Raw genomic sequence first — 6,235 nt, 5'->3', positions numbered from 1 at the left:
CCGGGGCCGCGGGCCGGGGGCGGGCGCGGGCCGCGCTCCCCGCCCCCGGCCGCCCCCCCGCTTCCCACCCCGGCAGGTAAAAAGCAGGGATAAAGCAGCACATCCTCCCCGGGAACGGGAGGCGCGGCCTCGTACTTACTGCTAATGCTGGTCCGAGTTCATCGCTCTTAAATGAGCCGATCCTGTCGCGCTGGGTGTGATTCCAAGAGGACAGAGGCTTGCGCCTGCCGTAAAAACGCAGAGTTTGGGCCCAAATCTGGGCTACAGATTTGGGAATTGTTTGGGGCTTTTTTTTTTCCGGGACTCTGCCAGTGATCTCCCAGGTGAGATTAAGTCACCAATTCATGAACGCTTTCTTTTTCCCCAGTTAACGATGAACGCCTCTTTGCCCACAAACCTACCTAGAGTGCAAAATTTAAGGTAAAAGGGGATTTCGTATTGGGTGAAATACTTGACACTTGTGCCTAGAAAAACACCCCTGCGTGTGGCCCCATTTGCTATCCTAATATCAGCTCTTAAGTGATAATAGGCAAGGGTTTAAGGGAATTGGCTATAGCTTTTCTTACAGTAGTATGTGTAATATATTCTATTATAGAAAACATATGACATAGGTAGTATGTGGAGAAAGGTTAGCAAATTTAGTTGTGGATATTTTAAACCAAAACACGATGTTTTATTTAAGAATGTTTCAGTACTAACAGAAAGAGCTGCTGCCAAAATTGCTTTTATGTATCATGCCAATTTGACATACTGACTAAAATCTGTTTTGTGAGTAGAAAACTAGTTGCAGGATCACTCAGGTTATGTTATCCAAAGGAGGAATGCCATTCTCTACTGCATCACATTCTTCTCCAGCCCTGCCCCCGATTCCAGCTTCTGGCGTGGACTATTCAGTAACAACACTTACCAAAAATACTCATTAAGATGTCATGTTTTGTCAGTTTGTCAAACCTCGCCTTCTGTCAGTTTCTAAAGATTGAGAGTTTTCTGGGAGAACTTTAGTTGACCATGTTCCCAGGTAATAACAAAAGCGTGGTTGTCATCAAAGACAGGGTAATAGCTAAAAAGTTCCTTTTTCTCAAGTTTTGCTGAGACCATGGCTCTCTGTGGAAACTTAAGTTGCTTTTGTTTTGCACGTTTTTGTGCAAATGACGAGACTTTGCAATATTGAGTTGAATTGTCAGAAACATTACCCATAGTCTACCTCCAAAACCCACTTAGAAAAGACAAGATCTCAGTAAATTTCTAAGGTTTGTACCCTCTGCAGTGAGCGCAGTTCATGAGGACGTAGCTGCAGAAGTTTGCTCAGGTATTGACAACATTCAAGTACTGAAACAGAACTGTGAAAGTACCTTGTTGATTTTAGTTCAGCTAATTTTAAATAGTTTCACAGCAGTTGCTAATGTTCTCATAACTAATACAGTGGGGGAAAAATAGGTCCTATGTAAATCACTGAACTTAGCACTATATTGAAGTTCATGCCTGAGCTAGGAAAGTAAATGCTTACTTACCTTTAAAGATGAGTAACTGCAGCGACCTGAATGTTTATATAGTTTGCTTTGCTGGGTTGTGGGTTTGTGTGTATTAGTTATGCTCTCCAAGCATCAGCAGAGTTACAGTTAGGCTTCCCAGTTGTATAGCTGTTGCTATTTTGAAAAATATCATGACAAAATATCTCTGAAAAAAGAATGTTTTTGAAGTTACTTCCATTTCTTATATGAGTAGAAAAATTAATTGCTTCAAATCAGGAAGTTCTAGATATTGTGCTCTGATACTCTTGGATACAGGATTGATTTTGACAAATGCTTATGATTGCATTTTAACTTAACTGAAAAAGGAAAAAAAAACAGATTTATTGTGCAGTTACTGTTTAACAGAACTCTTCACTGCAGTGAGTAGGAAGTACTGCTTACATGTTGCTGGTATGATAAGTAATAATGACATGAGTCCAAATTCTGATTTATGAATTTCATTTTCTTTATTGCAACACATTTTTTTTTGTTACTAATGATGTAAGATTAATATAGTAAAAAAAAGTTTAAAATGAGTGGTATATAACTGTATCATATGTATAGGCTTGTTATGGCAAAAAAAGTCATGTGTTGTGAATTTATTTAACCACATTGTCCAAAAAAAAATTGTTCTATTTTTTTAAATGATATTTTGAAGGCCTCTTCTACATGGCTCTACTTTTTCCATGTGCTGTTTAATCTCTGAAAAGCCAGGGGAGGCCATATCAGCACTGATACTGAGTGCTGTGTAAACAAAAGAAGTAATAAAATATATTCCGAAATTAGGTATCAGGGTTCAGAAATTAGAGAAGGGCAAGGTTTTGGTCAAATGGTCTCATGTAAGCTTTAGAATAAGATAAGACATAGACTCTACAGGAAGAAAGAAACTCTTATCAAAGGAATTAATACTTCTAGATATTGTGGGCCTGATTCTCATTTACATTGATTATCAAGTTATTTGTGTCACATGTTACCTAATGACTTGAGACCTTTTTATTTAATAAATATAGCAGTCATAAACCAAGAATGGTGGTTAAGAGAATATAAACCACTGAATTTTAAAAATCCAGGGCCCATTTTGAGTTGGGGTAGTAATAAATGATGTCTGGATATCAATGGCAGTGATATTAACATGTGATGCAAAATGGTTTTGTAAATCTATTTAAGGATTATATTTTCATTTGGTTAAAAAGAAAAAAGACTAGCATCTATTGAGGTAGCTGGCATAGATTGGAGATCCAATTCATATTATTTTACAGTTTTTCCTTTAAAATTGTTTGAACTTTGTAGGTTCCTTTTTCTATTTCAATTTCAAGATCTTTAGGGTGGATGGGTACTTTGCAAAAATCTTGAGAGCCCTGGACTAAATGTGTGGAGTTAATCCTTCTCTTTATACCTTCCCATTTTCCCACCTCCAACATATTCCTTCCTGCCCTTGTGCAGAAGCAGCACAGCAGTGCTGTGAGAGCCAGCTATACTCTCTACAGACAATGGGAATTCCCCTGTGCTAGGACACTTCCTCATTCTTAGGGCCACCCAAGCAGCTTAAGGAAGACAATCAGCAGATCTACCCTGTTGCCCGGTGTAAATACTGTATATTTGAGAACTTCTAATTGACTGAACGGAGAATATGTCTTAGAGATGAGGTCAAGGCTGAAGGAGTCCTGGAATGTGGAGCAGCTGAAACAGATGATGTTAAGAAAAGCAAGCTCAGATTCCAGATTTTATATTTGAAGACCATGGACTGCCGTTTCAATTAGGAACATAATCTTGGTTTTGTTTAGTACTTCTCTGCCCCTTGTATCCCTACTTTGTAAATACAGTCATGCAATTCTGAAGCAGAGACCCTAGCAGTAATTCCACAGCATTTAACCTTCATCATACAGGTTACTACACAAAATAGTTAAGAGTTATAAAGAAGTTCCAGATGTGTTTAAACAAGGTTGGTTACTGAGAGAAACCACTTAAAAAGCTAACCTTCTAGGATATATTTACACTAGTAATAAAGTCTGTATTTAAAAGGTACAGTAGGGTTTCAGCAGCAGTGGAGAATTTTTTGGCACTGATACCTATTCTTACAGTTTCATAGCAGGCCAAGAGGAAAGCCTGATCAATACAGATATGATACTAAGTAAAGGCAACCAATCTATTTATGACATTTATAAACCATTCATATCTCTTTTGCCACTCTCTTGCTTCCTTCTTAATCACGGCATTCTTCCATGTTGTTGAAAGAAAAGATCATACTAAGCTGCAAATGCTGCGTATTTAATAGCACACTGCATCACTCTCATAAGGCAAGCAACTTAATAGATGGTAGCTGATGTTTGAAAAAATGTGCTGAAATCGGTAGGTTCTCAAGAAAACCTTATCTTCTGATAATTATTTGTTACTTTTTGCTTGGGTTCTATAGCCAGAAAGCTGAAGTTAATCTTGTCTCCCCTCCTGTTACAGACAGCCCTCTTCAGAGCCCTTTGATGTCAGTGCGAAGAATCCCATTTTTAGTGGCCTTTGAACCAGATGTAGTAAAAGGGCAACTGAGCATTTTGTAGGGGTTGCGGTTGGGTAACTTGCTTAAAGGAGGAGAGTTCTGTTACCTATTTCTGTTTTCCCATGCTTTTTATTATTTTTAATATTTATATACCATTAAAAGTAATGTAGATACTTTGTAAACAGTAAAGAGGACAAATGCCTCTGCTCTGACCATATTACAATTTATTTAGATAAAAGCAAAGTAAAAAAGGAACTGTATGGCTGTTTTTCAGCCTTCATAGCAGTAGAGCAATAGCACACAAATTTAATGATTCCTGCTTGTTTCAGCTATTGTGAAATTTAGGAAGGAGTTTGCATAAGATAACATATCCTGCTGTTGTAATATACTGGAGACAGGTCTCAGATCTCTGGATAAGGAATGCCGCAAAAATCCTAAGTGTTATTATCACTACACACCACTCACCCCAGGATCTGAACCTGACCTCACTTCCTGGATCCAAACAATCTCTGCCTTTGTGAAAATAACAGGATTTTACAGGAAGAGATTTTTCTATAATTATTACGTGAAACAGTTCTTTTCCTTGACATTTATTCAGGTTTAGGCATGTTACTGAACAAAGAGAATTCCATATTAAAATATGATCAATGTGAACGCTTCTTGTGTTTGTAAAGAACGGACGGAGAGCTGCCAGCAAATAAGAAGCTAGAGGCGGAAAACTGAGGTGGCTGTGTTGCCAAAAGAACTTAGCACATTTAAAAATTAATAAGGCAGAGAGGCAGACCACTTGGGAGGGACAGCTTGTTTCTGGACATGCACTGGCAGGAGAAAGAAAACACAAGTACCAAAGCAAATCATTTTGGGCAGAAGCCATTGTGGAGGGTGATGAGAAGAGGGAGGGAGTAGTGTGCACATATAAAGTGGTTCTGGCCTGGTTTTCCTTCCTCAGCGGCTTGGTAGGAAACTTCTGGTCAGTTGTTTGCAGTGTGAGTGACTGGGGAAATCTGTAGTCCTGGGAGGAAAGGGAGGTGTAAAGGTAAGCTGGAGGAAGGTGGCTAGAGAGTAGGTATGTCCTGAAGACTATGGCTGGCCCTCAGGCTATTATACAAAAAATGAAATTCATGTGCTTCTCTGACAGCACTTCCCTGAGAGCTCCCCTTCTTGGAGTGCACTGAGCTGAAGCTTGCCTGGATGCCTTTGAAGAGGGCATTTTTTGCATTTGTTGGAAAGCCAAAGACCAGAAACCCTGAATCGACTGTCCTGTCTGGAGCAGAATCTGCGGAGAGGAATACACTGGACTGCTGGAGAGGTAAGTGTCTGCCATTGCCGTTGCTGTGCTCCTAGGAGCAGGATGGAGCACCAACGTGAAGTGTACTGGGGCACTGTAATGATGCTGCTTTTATGGCTCCTTTTGTCCAGAGATGTAGCAGCTTGGGTGGAATAAAAGCCTAAAGCTTGTGTTGCAAATCATGTGGTTCGTAGCCCTTCTGGCTGTGAAGGGAGCTTTACAACATCTGCTGGAATTTAATTAAGAGCATGGATTTTGCAGAAATGGTTGGCCTTTTTGTGTGGTGACAATTCCTGTTTGCCTAGCTAAGCAGTTTGGGGGCTTTTTTCCTTTGTGTGGCTTCATGATGTGACATGCAAGTAATTGTAGAAATTTAAAAAACCCTGTGGTGGACCACTGACATACAGAAACATCTTTTTACAAATCTGTAGATGAGACAGTTGTCTTGTAACAGCCTATCTTGTTACATAATAAAGGCAGTCTGGAACAAAGCTTAATAAAATGTGGAGTAGCAAAAAGTGTGCATATGAATAAAATACCCCTAATTTATATGATGTGCCCAGGTGGACAAGACTGTTAATGTACATGCAGCAGTCAGTATACGGTGTGATAATAATTTATTCACCTATATGAAAACCAAACAGGATGGTCATAACTACCTTTATTCTGTGGCAAATCTCTTCTTCAAATTTGTACTTAACAACATTAGTAAGAGATTAATGTTTCTGGTGCTGCCTTGTAGGATAGTTTAAATAAATGTTCTGTTGCAGTTACCAGCTACTAATGAAGTTAGCGTCTCCTTATTGCAACTTCTTGGTAAATCCAATTTTAAAGACAAGTACAGGTCTGACCGTTTCTTTTCCTGGAGGATCTACAGCTGAGACTCATCAGTCTAGCAACAACCTTGACACCATGTTTGAATATATAACCTTTCCTCTCCCAAGT

This window comes from Buteo buteo, chromosome 2 (assembly GCF_964188355.1).
Source record: "Buteo buteo chromosome 2, bButBut1.hap1.1, whole genome shotgun sequence".
NCBI classification, from domain to species: Eukaryota; Metazoa; Chordata; class Aves; order Accipitriformes; family Accipitridae; genus Buteo; species Buteo buteo.
Note: the sequence above shows the minus strand (reverse complement) of the source record.